At 39.9% G+C, this 17,156-nt stretch overlaps 1 protein-coding gene across 1 annotated transcript in view; it reads left to right on the forward strand.

Moving 5' to 3' along the window:
* The first annotated feature begins 926 nt into the window (after positions 1–926).
* Positions 927–17,156, forward strand: part of tbl1xr1a (tbl1x receptor 1a) — a 43,836-nt gene continuing 27,606 nt past the window's right edge. Inside the window, exon 1 of the mRNA XM_044198585.1 lies at positions 927–1,205. The gene's annotated coding sequence lies outside the window, so the exon portion shown is untranslated. The remainder of the gene's footprint in view (positions 1,206–17,156) is intronic.

Consider the following 17,156-nt stretch of genomic DNA (forward strand, 5'->3'; position numbering starts at 1 on the left):
TTGTCTTCATGGTCAGCAATCTCTCCGCCAGAATGTGAAACTCGTAGGAGAAAAACCCAAGCAACCCAAACTCACCAATTACAGTTCTTGCAGTCTCCACGTGGTATCTCTGTAGCAGCCGTTGCCCTGAGGTGTGGTTTCATTTCTGAGGAGGCCGAAGCTTTGGAGCATATAGCCGCCCTAACACAGAAGTATCATTCCAGCTTAAGGACACTTTATTTTTCATATATACATACATATGTATGTATATATATATATATATATATATATATATATATATATATATATATATATATATATATATATATATATATGTGTGTGTCAGTCAAATTTGGCAACATCGCATTAAATTATATTGGATTTTTCCTTAAAAGCAGCATGATCCATCTTCTATAGGACGGCTGAGAAATCATGTAATTTTTTTGGTGGGGGTGTGGTGGAGCATTTGACAATTTGATGGAGCTCAGTCTTAAAAACATCAGTGTCGCTGGAACTTAATTTAAAAGTATTTTATTTATAAAGTGTTACCATTTATTCAGGCTACAAAGTAGTTCAAATATAAAACAAACAACTACATTACATAATTTAAAAATAAATTCAAATATTGTAGCAGTAGCTTTTCTTAGAACAGCAAACCTAGCGTGCCTACAGCTACAATCCAAAAATAGCTATGTATTAATCAGAACATTGAGGTTAAAAATCAGATTTGTACAAACATGTTTTTACTTAATATTTGTAAGTTGGATTTGACGAGTTACTGCCAACCCCAGCCCGACTACACCATCCTTTTCCATACTGCGACACCCATTTTGATGTTTATGTGACTGGAGTGTGCTTCCTGCAGCGAGGAGCTCAGGCCTACCTCATTTTCGCCTGGCAGGTCAGCTGCTCTGTGTTTCAGTCTGAAGCCGTTGGCTGCTACTGAACCGTTTGGCTCTTTTCTCTACTAGCGAGCAAACCTACAATCTAGACCCAACTGTCCATCCAGCTCATTTTTAAGGGGATTTATCATTATATATGCCCGTGTATCCAAAACACATCGGCCATTGGGGATTCCTAGCACCGGTTGGCCGGGTCTGAAGGCCGTTATAACGCTTTTTCGAGGTTTAATTAGAGCTAGAAAACAACGGTGGTGGAGGAGGAGGAGATTCCATATTAGGAGCACAGAGGAGAAGGCACCCCCCTTGTGTGATTTGGAGCTTTTGGTGAGTGTTTATCGTCATTTTACGTTATTATTGCCGTTATAAATTATACCCCCGTGTAGAGTGGTGACACCTTGGTGTAAATACAAGGTTTGAGCGGGTTATTGCGCTGTTTTGACAGTTTATTTTCATATTTTCTCTCGGGGGTGGGGGATGGGCAGCGTCAGCGCGTGAGTAGGCACGCGCGCGCACTGTGCATGTGTTCACAGGGCAGCGCTCGCGGTCGGTTTGTGTTTGTGAGCGCGCCCTTCCTTCCTGCAACTACTGCAAGTTTGAATTAAAAACACTTGGGTGATTTTTAATCTCAACCGTGAAGATCTCCTTTATAACGTATATTTCATGCGTTTTTTTTTTTTTTAAATCAACACTGAAAATGGATTTGTTTTACTTAGCAATCTAACTTTGTACTCAACTGTTTTGTTTTATTTTTGTTACATACTTTTTTTCAATTATGGATTCATGCTTTTAGCTCTTACTTTGATTACTTTGTGTATGATTACACCTTGTACCTGTTTTGATAAATACTTAAGTGCTAAATTAGTATTGCTACAAAACAATAAGTTATAAATCAAAACAGAAACTGTAGTTTGAGCAATGTTAGCATTCTGTCCCATTTTTTTGTACTAGTTTGAGGTAATGTTATTGTGCTTTGCAGGCCTATAGTTATTCCCACATATTACATTACCAGATAATGTTGCAGTTTAACTTTGACTGTCTGCAACATACAGTAGATTCATAAATGTGCCAAAGTTCATAATATATGATGTTGTATTATTACCTTTGTGTCAGTCTCATTCTAAGCTTTCTAGAGTGCTTTTCAGCTGGTTGCTCCAAAGCCATTCACTGTGGGGGGAGGGGTGAACACACACACACACACACACACCCAGGAGGGCCACTTGCCAACCTTGTGAAGCTCAACTCAATGACACAATGTACCAGTCCCAGATAAGCCTTTGGTATCTGTACTAGGAAGGAAAAGGCTGGTAATACAGACTCTGTCAGAAGTCAGGTTTCTCAGGCTAATTGGCTTAAGGTATTTTTAAGGTGTGAATTGAAAGTGAAATCAAATAATTTAGTTTTTTGAACACCAGCAACTTCTTCTAATTTATACTGAATATTTTCGATTACCCTGTTGCACGCATGAGTTTTTGCCTGTCTTGTTTTGTTCAGATCAATTATTGCAGCTAATATTAAAAATAGGTTATGTAAATAATAATGTATGAGAAGGTGTCCTGATGAGGTAGAGGTGCTGGATCCATTATTTTTTTAATATATTGGAAACCCTAGGAGTGCATTATCACACATTTAAACCATGGACACTTAAAGATTCTATATGTAACTTTCAGAAAACCCTTGTTAAAAATGACACCTTTGGCCGTTAAGTGAACTGCAGTCAGCATCCTGTTGCTTGCACTCGCGCTGCGTTGGGTAGGGTTGCCAACAGTCCCGTAAAATATAGAATCTTCCTGTAATTGGAAACTAAAAGACATGTTCCGTATTGAACTGATATGGGACGTGCTTTTGTTCCATATTTTTGTCTGTCATGTTGTTCCACTACCCAAACAGAGAAGCAGGCAGGCATTAAGCGTTGTTTTGTTGGCAACCATTCATGCCGAATTTACCTTTTTAAGACCCTCTTGATTTATAAAACATCTAAAATAAGCGAGTTCACTGCTTGAGTGCCTTTTGTACATTAACAGTAAACAAAAATGTAGGATTTATGAATGAAGTTTGGTGAGTAAGCAGAAAACACTGCTCTTACCGTTTACAATCACCACTAATTAATGGCCTCTCTCATCCCACACTGCATCATCATAGGTCGGTTTCTCATACATACCAACCCCCCCCCGAAGTAGAGCCTGAATAATACTGGATTTTTGAAGCTCATAGCAGTATTGATATTTATATCAGATAACAATATGTTTATGTTTTTTAACGTAAACGCAAAACACAACATAAAGCACAACATCTGTGGTCAATGGTTACCTGTAGTTCCTGTGGTTTGTCAGGCATCGTTGACTTTAGTTGGCCCTCATTATCTTGCATTTAGCTGGTTGAGCATGTTTGATAAATCCCATATATTTGCATTTCTTTCCGACCATATGACGAGACTATTTAATCAGTTTTTTTTTTTGGATTAGGATCACTGACTACTATCTAATTATTTCCTCTCACACAGGTGCACAACATATGTGCATGTCAGCAGTCAGCTGGCTGTCAGTCTTTGTGGTGTATTCAAGTGCAACTTAGAACAGAAGATGTGAGGCAACAAATCCTTCGGTCTTTGTTCGCGCTTGTGCATTGAAGCTGGCTTACTGTGTCAAGCAACTGAAACTAGTACAGAAGCAGGGTGAAACTTTCCTTAAATATTTCCTCTAATATTTTAGTTTTTGTGCTGTCAGAATCACAGCCTTCACTTCTTTTGCTTTTATATTAGTGTATTGGTCTCATATGGTTGTTAATATATACCAGGATTATTATATTTGAAGTACTGATTTATTACTGGTTACTGCACCATTAGTTTTCATGAACTGTTGGTAACCATACAAGAATTGAAAAATCTGCTCTCTGCTGTGCAACCCTTTAGGATGTGGGTTGAGCGCTAGTGTGAAAAGGTTGTCCTGTGTTCATCATGGATGACCCGCGTTATGATCAGGGTCACACCTGCACATGTAATGCATGTTGTTGGTTAAAAAAAAAGGTCTGAGCAATTAAGTGGTTGATCATATGCAGCACGTGTTGGCCTCCCCTCTGCTCCACCGCGAACCTTTTAGCAGAGGTATCTCAGTTTTAGTAAATAACATTCATATCATAATTGCATTGGCTAGCTATTGTGTAAGCCACCTAAATGAACTGACAATGAGTAACATCCACAGAGATCAAAACACATCTGTACCCCTGCACACAGCAGCTGGAATGGAGAGAAATACCACCTTTTTAAAAAGACCTCATATTGGTCTTGTAAGGTCTGATTGGCTGTTTGTCAAGTAGCAATTAGATATTGCAGAAATATGTCTCTACTTTACATCATGCCACTCAATGAATGTCACTCAAAATATCTTTTCCTGTCTTGAAAAAATCCTGCCTTTTGTTAAGCCTCTCGCTTTTGGTTTTTGTGCAAAGTATCAGAGAGGTGTTGATTCAACTCTGTGGTTATCTTGGAGGCTGTAGGTCTTGGTGCTGCTGAATTATGTTGCATTATGCCATAAGGTACTTCTAACATTTTGTTCATCCCCAAGTGGGCCACATCCAAATAGCAAATGTAGTTGTTTTTTTTCCACCACCAAAAATCCAACTTTTTGGTGGTTTCTTTCTTTTTTCAACTCTGTAGTAATGCTCCCAGGCTGAGAGGAGAAAACAAAAACATTCTCAAAGCCAAACTCTCCCTGTAGTACCTCTGTCTTTTCTTGACATCAGAGAATGATAGAAACTAGACTGCCACACCTGGCCACAGCGATACATAGAACATTTACAGATACTGTGTGGTAATCATAGACATACCAACCTCATACACACAGAGTATGTATTTACAGTCAGTAGAATCAGCAAAATATTTCTGTAAATGCAAAACATAACTTGTCCTGAAACTGACAACTTAGTATATTGTTGGCTCTAGTGGCAGTAATAGGCAATGTTACGAAGACTGTAGTAGAATTATGTAAGTAACAGATGATCTTGTGTCATCAACTGGCAATGGAGTTTTCTGCTACTTTTGGATTTCCTTTCATGATGCCACAGTATTTTCATGGGTTAGTGGAACAAGCTAGGGCTAGGCGATATGGCTTATAAATACTATTGGGATATTTTTAGGCTATGCTGCGATATACGATATATATCTTGATATTTTTCTATTTTCTCCAAAATAACATACCGTAAATTCTCAAATAGTGGCCGAGGCCTTTATTTCTCTCATCTGCAGAGGCCAGAAAATACCAGGCCTTTATTTCGAAGCAGGCTTAGAGACAGGTCTTTATTTCTAATACCCTCTGATAGTATATTTGATTGTTTTTTATGTTTTGAAGGAATAAAATAATAAATAATAAAAGACACGATACTAAGCTTTACCTACATACACAAATCTTGATCTGACGGGGATTCATCTTTTCTGACGCATTAAAATATTGGTATCCAGGACACCATGAGTTTACTACTGTCACACACAGCCGTTCTCTCTGTCTCACACACACACACTCGCTTCAGTTCTGGGGTGACAGAGATGACTTCACACGCGGCTGCTTTCAACATACGAGTGGCCGAAAAAGGTGATAAATTTGCAGCATGTGCGAAACCACCGTGGTAAGATCATCAATAATGACGCGCTTTCCTTGATCGCGTGGTCACAGTAGATTGTACGTCTATACAAATCAGCTGTAGATTCCTAAGTCCTGTAAGTTGTTTCCCTTCGGATCTACACTCATACCTCTCTGGAATCCGATAGATGGAAATCCATCGTAGCGACGGAGAACTGTAATCCCATAAACTTCAAATCTAGCTGCTGTCATCTTGTGGCACTTTTATTTTTATAGGCCTATCATTTTATGCATTCTGCACTGGGGGCTGTTTTAGGTGAAGGGATAGATTTGTGGTACTGCTGGCTTCAGTAGCAATCGTTTTGTGGTATATTTAGATTATAGGATAGTAGTTTGTTTCACATCATGCCCTCCAGAAACTGAACCACCTCCCTATGATCGACCCGCTGTTATCTTTGTCTGGAACTGAAGTAAACTCACTCAGGACAACGATGGTTAATTAGTTTGGGGAGTCTGTAACTGTGTGGGAGAGGGAGAGCGAGTCTCCTGCTTTTAATGCAGAAATAAGTTACTAAAATGCGCAACAAATAACTCAATTATGACGATATGGACATCTGCCATATCGCTCGTTAATTGATAGGCTACTCAAATACATCAGATACATCGCCCAGACCTTGAACAAGCTAGCGTGCACTAAATAAGCTATGTAAGTAGTAAAAAGCTTAATTTTGACCTCAGTTATGGATTCATCAGTTCTTGAGCAGTGTTTTTCAGTCTTTTAAAGATAAACTATAGAATAATAGAAAGCTTTGAATGGCTGTAATTAACTCCTTGTACAGTTTCCTGAGCTGATGTGTGACAGAAAAGTGGGGAAGCTAAGATGGAAATCTGATATAGTATTTGACAAATGATGGCCACGGCCACCTTTTCTTACGCAACAAGCTTGTTGACCAACCTCGCACTGGCCCATTTTCCCTGACTGTACTGCAAGCAAGGTTTCTATTAATGACCATACTGTCCCTGACATCAGAACTTGAAATGGGGCTGAGAGAAATCTGTGGTGTCTCTCTCTGTATATAGTCACCCGTTGCTTTTGCAGCTTCACTTGGTAATATAGAAAGCTAGACTTGTACATTTAAATTTTCTATAGTGCAGCTAAGCTGTGACCAGAAGGGTCTTTGAAATATAATGTGAACACTGTTAGTATATACTGGATTTGCTTTATTTGTCCTTTGCTTTCCCAGAGCAAATGTTGAGCACAGGACACCAGAATATGGTTAGTTACAGAGCAGGCAGCTGAGTCATGTTATCTTCTCAGGACACATTGATTAGTTGGCCTTATTAAATCACAGAGGAAGAGTGGTGGAGTAGTACAGTTATGTAAGCAGTGCTCGTCAGTGTTGTGAATTGAAAAGGGAAAGAGTGAAAATGTCTTCCTTAGTTAGGTAACGGCCTGACATAAGATGGAGAGACACACAAATATGGAACAACCCTGGGTCCTGTACATGTGCAGACTTGAGGAGAAATATTTGGTACAATGTTTAACATAAATGAGCCCTACCTCCACAATTGGGAGTTTGTGTACATCATTTTGGTGATGCTGGTAATTTGAATGATTGACTAAATTAAATCGACTGATAGAGATACAGTTGTGTGTATTGTAATGGTGGTGTTTGAGGGGGAGGTGTGGTGTATGTGCAAAAATACTATCAACACAACTATTTAATCCAATGTAGTACAGCCTCAAAAATGATCACAGGGAAGTCACAACCTGCTGACACATTCTTGTTAAAGACCATTCAGTCCGCTGATATTATTGATTGGTCAGGGGAGGTCTTCACATAAATTCACATAAAAAAATCACATAAATCTTTTACATAAAAACAGTAAGACATCAGAGTCCAGACCAGCTTTTTATATGCTAGCGCTAAAGGATTGAGGATCATTTTCAAACCACAAAAGCTGCGGCACTAATTACAAAATATATTATCAGCAATGTTCAATCTTAACAAGTTTGAAAGAGGTGAAAGCTTTAAGTTTTGATTTTGTGTTGAGGTAGTGAAATGTAGATGGAATCTCTCAGGCCCACTGGCAGGCTGAGGGCCTCCCTGTGTGTGTTTTTGTTCCACACTTCTATGATTTCTGAAGATTCAAGTGCTCAAACAGGTTTAAAGAAGTGGATCAGTGTCCGAAATTAACACCAGCCAGGTGCCAAATGTGGGTACATTTTCCGTTTGCCGAGTAAATCTCGGCGGGTAAATGTTTGTACCGAAATAGTCATGTGATAAAAACCTATGCTGAGTCTCTACCACGTTTTGGTGTCATTTACGGGCGAACTGCTTTTGTCATCTGCTGTCTGCGTCAGAGTTTGGCGCACACATGCACGCACACACTACCAAATGTGTTGTTACGCGCGTCTAAACAGTGCCGCGAAACGGAACGTTTCGAGTGCTCCTGGTTTTGTTGGGTTTAGGTCTGTTTACCGTACGGGACATCAGAAGAAATTTAGGAGCACAGTGACAGAGTTTATTAACAAACAATTTATTAGATGCATATTTATGCATATTTACGTGTGTGTGTGTGTGTGCGTGCGCTCCTTCTCCTTGTGTGCAGTTATGATATGAAAACCAGTGGAGGACTATGCAAGTGGAAGACCCTAGTATCTAGACACTAGGCATGGGCCTTAACATACTGACAAAGCTTTTTAAAACATTGAAACAGATTTTTTGAAAATGACACATCGAAAACAGCTTTTAAAACACTGATCACTTATCACAGTGATGAGTGAAAACACTATTATTTCAGGCCTGCGACAGGATTTTTTGCATGTTTTTCCAGAGCATTTGATTTATTGATTGCTGTTGGGATGTAAAGAGAATTTCAACAAATAAATAATAATAAAAAAGCTTCTGAAATACATTACCTACCCTAGCTTTAAGTAGGCCTACATTTAATAGCAAATACTTCAGTAGAATTTTGAGATCAAGACTTCTTCAGTTGTATTCAGGCTTGAACTGATTAACCTTTGATCAATATATTAAAATAATTTTGCATCAAATTTTGCTCTGGCCTCTTTTTAAAGTTTGTTTTCAACATAACACCTTGTTATCTCAACGACATGGACTGAAACAAATGTATATGACACAAAAAGGCAATTTATTATTTTGGCCGTTAAAAAAACTTTCAAGCTTTTTTTAAGCTTGACCGGTGAATTATTTCTATATTACTATAATATTAGAGGCTCACACACACACACACACACATACCCATACTGCATACACACTCAGGCCTGCTCACATGCACACACAGACAGTTGACAGCAGTCACGTGGTGTGTGTGTGGCAACCCCAGGGGTCAAGTTCAACATTGTGAAGAATGTGCCTGTGCTCGGTGGCCCTCCCCCTCTTTAACCACAAGGCTTTGAAGTTTACAGGCCTGCAGCCCCTCTTCCCCTCTGCTGCAGAGAGACCAAAGGTGATTATTTGTACCCTGCAGCTTCCGCCCCAACCCCTGGGAAAGTCCCAAATCACAGTTTAGTTGACCATATAAATTAGAGGTGCTGGATCATCTGATATATTCCAGTAGAATACATCACTAATACAGGTACTGATGATAACCCAATATGAGAACTGAATTACTGCTCAGTTAATAGTGGTGGATCCAACTTGTTAAGAGATCATTCGGAAAGCACATATTATTTTATTGTCTTTATTAATGCTTTTGATCAAATAATGAATGACCCATTGATTAACTACTGCAAAAAGTACAACAGCTACAACTGAGGTCAGGCTAGTCAATTTTCACATTTAGGCCGTATTTATACCAATAATAGTGCTGGTTCAAAATAACGCAGCCTCATTCGTTTCAATGAGACCACTGTGTTGGCCCAGTAGGGGTGCTTTTTTGCAGATGCTTCTTCAAAAAAGATGATCCCAGCTCACCTTGTGCCACAGTGCAGTCCAACTTCAGGCAACAAACTGTGTTGGTCAGGCAGATATGTACAACTACACATGTACACTTCTAACGATAACTACTTTTGTTGATTGTCACAGCAATAATTGCGATAAACAATATTATTGTCATTTTAAGGGCATTAATTTGTATCGCATTCCATCGCATTAATTTGCATAAAGCATAGGGGCTGCCGGTTGCAGTAAGGGAGAGATAAGGTAGATAGAGAAATAATTAGCCAAATAATCACAAACTTACTACAGGGACATTGTCTATTTGAAGTAAAAACGTTTTTTAAAAAATCTACAAAGAGGGAGAAGATCAAACAAACTCTTTACATATTTACAAGCTATAGGAACCCTCTAATCCAGAGATCCAGAGAGCTCAAACCTGCCTGCCCCTCACCTACTGACTGTCTGCACACGGCGCAAGAGGAGAGGGAGAGACGAGACCCTGGCGCTGTTGGCATAAGAGCTGAGGACTGCGATTACTCTGAGCTGCATTCATGGGAATGTATTACAATATAATATATTTGAATATATTTCTTGCCTTTTATGATGGTCTGAAAAGGTCGCCAAATTTGTCTCTAGTTGCTTTTTAGAAATAAAGTCCCTAAGAGGGTCTAAAAAGTTGCTAAATCTAGCGAGAAAGTCGCCAAGTTGGCAACACTGTGTGTGTGTGTGTGTGTCGAGGTGCTGCCTGAGCCCCGCCCACGGTGAAACTCCGCACAGAGAGCAGATGACGAGAGGACAGAAGCGGCGCGACCAGAAATGACAGAAAAACATGTCTCAGCATAGTTTTTTTCTGTTCATTCAGCTTAGGCGCTGTGAAAAAACACTTAAGCGCGGCGCCCCAAGTCTTATAATGGTGGGGAAAACCGTACTGTTTATTCTGGCATCATGTTGTCAGTGTTAGTGACACTCTTATGTAAACAAAGACGCATATAAACACAACGGGCAATATCGAGGTCAGCAAAAATGATCGAGGTCATGTCCATATATCATTAGATCAGTCAATAACGTAATTATCGCGACAGGCCTACTTCTCACTGTTACTCCACTGATACACTCATGCAATTGCTGTGTACTGCTGCAGCTCCCTCCGCTTCCCCAACCTCCTCCTTATGTGCTTTATTTTAATTTTGTTCATGTATGTTTAATAATGGAGGATTAGTTCCCGCAGCAGAATCCTTTGAGTGTTCCCTCAAAGAGTAGAGCCTTTTCTGCCAAATCTAAATGTATAATAATATGCTGTAGGTTGTCGTGTCTCTGATTGAACCCCAAACACTGCATTTGATAGTAAAGTGTGACGGTAACGCTCACATTGCTCATTGGCTGATGGAAATGCCCCAATGCAGCTGGTGACGCCCTGTTGCCAGAAAGAAAAGACAAAGGGACAGTGGGCATTCCGTGGCTTCCAGGACAGGGTTGACCCTGCCAACACAGGAATGCCACACCGCAGCTGTACTGTGGCTGCAGATTTAATCCATAGCGTGAACTGCTGAACTGCCTTTGGACTGCTGACTCTGGCTGTGTGGCCCATAGCAATACTGTTTTTGTCAAACACATTTGATTCTGTCAGTAGAGGGTCACTGTCGATGTGTAGTGTGACTGAAATGATACTGGTCCTAGCCAATTGGAGTGTAGTAGACTTTTGAAAGTAGACAATTAAAATGTACATTTCATTTTGATACATTGCAGTGATGTTGCAATTTTAATAAATTCAAGTAAAATATTATTTTTAATGAGGCTCATTATTAATAATTTAACTTTTGAAGTAGACATGGTTTGAAGTAAAAACCAGGTCTGTACATTGGTAGAGATGATACGTGGTTAGTTTTTCTTTATTTGATTGGACGTCAAACTGTGCCTGCGGGATCTGTGAAGCTTACGGAGTGCTTGATGAGATCTGGTTGTAACAGCAAACCTGTACCCCACAGCAGATATTCCCGAAGCTGTTGCTGTATTAGAAAGATATGAAACTGAACAGTGGTCCTTTCTAATGGACCGATCTGAGTGTTTAGAAATTGTTAACCAAGTTGAAACAGTAGTAAGAATATTAAGTACAGAGGAAGTGTGCTCATAATAAATAAGTGTGATAGGCCTTGACTTAATTAGCGGTGTAGCAGACCAGACAGAGGTACAAGTTAAAATGCAACCAAAAACATTATCATACGGCAGAATCATGAAGAGGCACCGCTTTTGCTCAGAAAATAAACACATTTGTTGTAGGGTTGGAAATTTGTAACCGACTAGTTGTTTAAGCAAGCTTTGTCCAAGTTGGCGTCAGAAGCACAACAGTAAAACTGTTGCCTTGGGTAGCCGGTGCTTCTAAAAGAGGTCCTGCGTTCAGATTAGTGATTCTGCCTGTGTAGTGGAAAGTGTGTCCTCTGATACCTGAAGATGACAAGATGACAACTGGCCTGCTGTTATCTGTGCACGGCTGCTACCTTTGTTCCTGCTGAATGTGTTTTTTTCTTATCTGGTGCTTTTCCTGCTTTAGTGAGTAATTCATTCATTTGATTGTATTGCTAAGCAGGTCAAGCTTTCTAATCTGACATGGCGTGTAGGTAGTTTACAATAATAAGGGTGGCAGATTCACCACTCAAAATTTGCAGTAATTGTTTAACATGGGTCTTTGATTTCACTCAGAAGTAAACAAATGCAGGCGTTTCATTTCTAGCCGCCAACCTTCGATTTTGCTACCAGATTTTATCAGCTGTAGGTAGCTTCCTAGCTAATAACGTTAACTCTTTGTGTGGGTTGAAAACTCGAAACATGTTAAAGGGTCTTAAATATGCACTTGATGGCCACATACATAATAACGTCCTAAATGACTCGGGCTGAAACTACATGCGGTATTGTTGCAGGGTAGCTAATCAGTCCTAATACTATGGTTCAACATTACAAAGAAAAATAGAATTTAAATGTTAGTATGTTCTAGCATGACCTTGTTCGGATGCTAACTATAAAAAGCAGACTGTATTGTTCGTATTTTCAAACAGTATAAAAAAGGAAAGGCTATGAGGACAAACAGAGGACTTTGGCAAACGTAACACCGTCCTGGATAACGAGTTTCAGAGCAGGACAGCTAACGGTAGCCTTAACTCTGACATAGTAGCATCCAGGACCAGCTTCCACGCAGTGGGCCTGCTAGTCCTAAATGGGCTTTTTCTAATTTATAACCCCACAAAACAATGTAGTTAATGCAGCTAATGATACATTCTGTGGCTTTGCAAGTAGGTAGTTAGTTAGTTATCCATGCTAATGCTTGCAGCTTACATTAGAGCAGATAAACACACTGTTTAATCCATTCTTTACACCTTTGCTCATGTGTTTTGGGTTTTGGAAAGGCAATAAAAAAAGACACAACCGTGAAGTTTTAGGTTCTGTCTTTCTCTCTCTGTCTTTCTTTCTTACTTTCTGTAAATTTGATGGCGCAGACCAATGAACTAATTATGAGTACCAGATCATGAGCATGCTATCTTACATACCTGAATAAAACATTGCTAAGAGCGAATGCCCAAAATGTCCCACAGCCTATCTCACCCTCCAACAAGCTCTGTGACTTTGATTTAGCGTTTTACTTGGCAGGGTTTCTCCCCTCTGATGAGGTGTCGCTTGTGTACTTCATGTGAGAGAGAGCTGCGGTGTATTTAACTCCAGCTAAATGTCATGGGATCCGTGCAGTGCTCTGATGTATTGTATTGCATTATTATCAGGGATAGCCGGGGCTCAGCGCTGCTTCAGAGGTTGATGTGTTTATCTGTAATGCAAGGTTAAATCTGATGGATCTATGCTTTGGTTGAGCTTGTCTCATGTGGCTTTGGATCGGCCAGCATTAAAACAAGACTGATCTCTTCATGGATTTGTGGTGTTAACATGTACTTAGTGATATGGCCCATGTTTATGATGTGGCCATGTTGTTGAGTGAAAGGCCTCTGCTCCATAAGCTCCCCATATATACAAGGGAGCAGTGATTTTATGCCTTTAGGAAGGTGTGATGTTACACTTGTGGCTTGCTTATGATTGTGGTTGTTATGTCTGACATGGATTACAGTGTCTGTAATTGGAGAGAAGAGAGATTTAAGGGGCCGCCCAATAACTTGTCTTTAATGTGAAGTGGGGGAGTACAAAGGAATTGAAGAACATGAATTTAAAAAGAAACAATTATTGTTAAACTTTCAATGGAGTGTTGCTGTATTTTGCTGTAGTGATTTATTTTTGTTGGTGGCCCCGTTGTGTCGGGTTACCTCCAGATATGCACACAATTCAATTAACTAGTGCTGGAGAAGAGCCGATATGTCTTATGAATGGCATTAATGTTAACTGTATTAGTCCTGATAAATCACAAGTGTCAAGCCTGACATTACAGGGATGTTATGCAACTTTTACAAAGTTGACAACCAGGCATGTGTCTGGATCACATTTCCACACAACTTTACCAAGGTATTTTTTTGCCACAATTATTATTATTATTATTATTATTATTATTATAATATTTATTAAACTTTCCCGAAATACTACAAATCAAAGAAATAATGTCAAATTGCTTCGCACCATGTTCGCCTTGGATTTTATCAATCCTAACAAACACTGAAACTTTGTTGGACAGTTTACTGGGAATTACTATGGCCCGGCCAGTGTCTCATTGATTCTAAGCATTCGTTCATGTCCCAGGGAAAACTGAGAGGGTCCCTGATAAAATTTGTGTTTTTGACACATTGTAGTGTTGAACTCGTGTTTGATGTGGTTCATGTTAGGTGTGTATCGGCACACAAAATTCACAGTTCAGTATGTACCTCGGTTTTAGGGTTTTAAATAAACTTCGTGTCCTAGCTTTATTTTGAAATAAATATAAACATTCAACAGTGGCTCATTGGCCATAATTCTTACTATAAAAGATAAGGCACTCAAATACTGGCATGTTGTTAATGAGAAGAAATAAATAACACAAATAAATAAGAAATAAGTCATGCTCCATCGTTAGACTCTGACCTGTTAATTCCAAATTGTGCTTGTTTATACAGAGCTGCACAACGGACTGATTAACACGCACACGTGAAGGCACATTGCAGCAGAGCTCAAGCATTTTGACCAAATGCTTAAATCCTGTATTCTCTAGACGTAGAGTACGGTCTCATATCTGCAGAGATAAACACTCCTATAGCATTAGTTATTACGTTGGCACGGTGCCAGTCTGCAGAGAGAGTAGCCTGAGCGCTGAGGGGAGGAGGACTCGCCTTCCAGTCTGATTTTTGTCTCGTTACGCTATTTGACACATTCGGACGATGCTGTCGTAAATGACGTGTTTAAAGTGTTTCCACGGACAAACCCGACTTCAGTTGAACAATGTTGGAATGCAGTTTGACACTAATCGGCGTTCATGTTCACTGTAACTAGCCGGGAAACCGTAATGCTCCCATACAGCTGAGCAGCGATACTACATGAGCTGGACTCGCCGGGATAAGTCGACTAGCACGCTACAGCTGATACACAACAACTGGTGCACTGCCGGAACATTCCGGGTAAAACTCGTGTTCTAAAAACCAGGTTTCTTTTGTTGATTGCTTTCAACACAGATTTTTTTTGTTCAGTGTAGCATTATCAGGGCAAAAAATAGTGTGTGTGTGTCCTGGGCGCGTCATAAGTGAGTTTACTGCATCTTTTTGGATTTGAATGCGTCAGAGACGCAGACCTAGCACCTAGCAACCTCGCTGAATGTGTGCGATCTTGAGGCAGCGAGTTTCCTCTTTATTAGTCACATAAAACGTATGCTCTCTGTTTCTCACTTAATATTGCAACGCTGCTTCCACAAGCTGGTCGGGCTTCAGTAGTTTGACTAGCTAATGTTAGCATAGCAAGCTATGGCCACAGCAATGGATTTATTAAGAAAAAGTGGTTAATGTATTCCAAGGTGGTGGCCCATTCATTCCAATGAAGTTGCCCACTGGGCACATACGCCAAATTTGTTTTTAGGTGTCTGCAAGCGTCTGTATTTTGGGGCCCTCAGAGCATTCGTACTAGAGTTCCTCTCTGGTCTAGACGGACTGCTGCGGTTGTTGAGAGCATGCAACTTCCTCTAGCCGAGCCGGCTGACTTCTTGTTGGCTCCTTGCACACATGAATAATAATAAAGTGAAATAATTCACTGATGTGGTTCTTTGAGACTTTATAATTGTTATTGGACCTGACTGATCACATTGTTTTTATAAAAAGAGTCATTTCGGGGTGTTTTTTAAGGCTCAGAGCAATGTATTAATCGTTTTACAGCTGTTCCTTTTGTGATTGTATATGGGGAAAAAGTCTTTTTTGGACAGTGTGGGTCACACAGTGCTGCAATATTGTGGTCACTATGGCCAAATTGCCTCACAACACTGCATGGTTTCTGGTGGCTTGGCCACAGCAGCGTTACAGACTGCTGTGGTTGTTCTGCCTCTCTTTGGCCAGTAGAAGTACACAGCCCTGCGGCAAAGCAAGATAAAACTGCTAAAAAAGACGGGAGCTTTGTGCTGTGTTCATAGTGCCCTATGAAAATAACGGTAGTCATGGTAATGAAATGAATGTAATAATTAATCAATAAATTGTTGGCAGTGTTGTAACCAGTATGTTCACCACTGTATGTACTGAAACTACAGCACTCTTTTGACAACAACAAAGCTCTCAACAAAGCAACAAAAGGACACAAAAGCACATATAGTATATTCCAGCTAGATAGGCTAGTGTCATTTCTGGGCCAGATGGAATATGTGCATATGTCAGGCCTTGAAAAACATGGTTTGCATTTGTAAAGATTTGTGAAGTACGAGACAAATATAGAAGATATGTTGATCTTACCTGCACAATTTGTGTATTGAGCTAGTGTATCAATCTAAATTTGTGCCTGTGAATGTTGATACTTACAGCAAGGAATGGTGCTGTGTGTTTCATATTTTATGCAGGATAAAGACAGGTCAGTATCTGGGATTATCAAGGAACTTTTTTAATTGATCAGTGTTGGCTTAGGCTATAAAGTATAAAGTTGAAGCCAACAGTTGTTTTCTGGGTATGACCGCTTTTGAGAATCCGAGCCTGACTGACACAGGGCTTGTGCTCAATGTTAACTTGTTGTTACACACACACACACTCGGTTCCCCCCACCTACTTGCCCTCATGGCCTGATAAACAAACTAGTTAAAAACTGACTTGTACTCATATGTTGAAATTGTTCCAATGTCAATACTTTAAATTAGCTGTGCTGGGTGAAAAGAAATCTGGCTGGTGTTCCAGTTCATAAAGTGCCAGCTGTGTAAAGCTTTGGTGTCTTGCCTGCTCACTTGGTTGAACTGGTGCTTTTTTTTTCTGGGAGAAAAATCAATCTTTTATTTACCTCTGGAGTTCCCTTAAATCTACCCAATTAGCTACTGTGCATTTCTAAACAACTGAACTTTTTTCTTGCAGCAGGTAGGGTTAGGGGATAGGTTGTTTACATTAGCTTATATCAAAATGAACTCATTGCATAAAATGTATAAATATTTCTGTGACCAGCCCACCCTCAGCTACTCCGCCTGAGTGCTGCCGTATATAAGAGTATGTTGGTGTTCATCTTTCCCTGTTAAAAGGGTTACTGATGAAGGCAGAGATTAAAAACAAAACAAAACACAGGACACAAATGTTTCATATTTCATGTTCAATCAGAGTGATAACTATTTGGACAGCCTTGTGCTACGTACAAGCCTCATTCCTGCTATGCCAGGGGCGTATCCTCTAGCAAGC

The sequence above is a fragment of the Siniperca chuatsi genome, linkage group LG6 (assembly GCF_020085105.1).
Source record: "Siniperca chuatsi isolate FFG_IHB_CAS linkage group LG6, ASM2008510v1, whole genome shotgun sequence".
NCBI lineage: Eukaryota > Metazoa > Chordata > Actinopteri > Centrarchiformes > Sinipercidae > Siniperca > Siniperca chuatsi.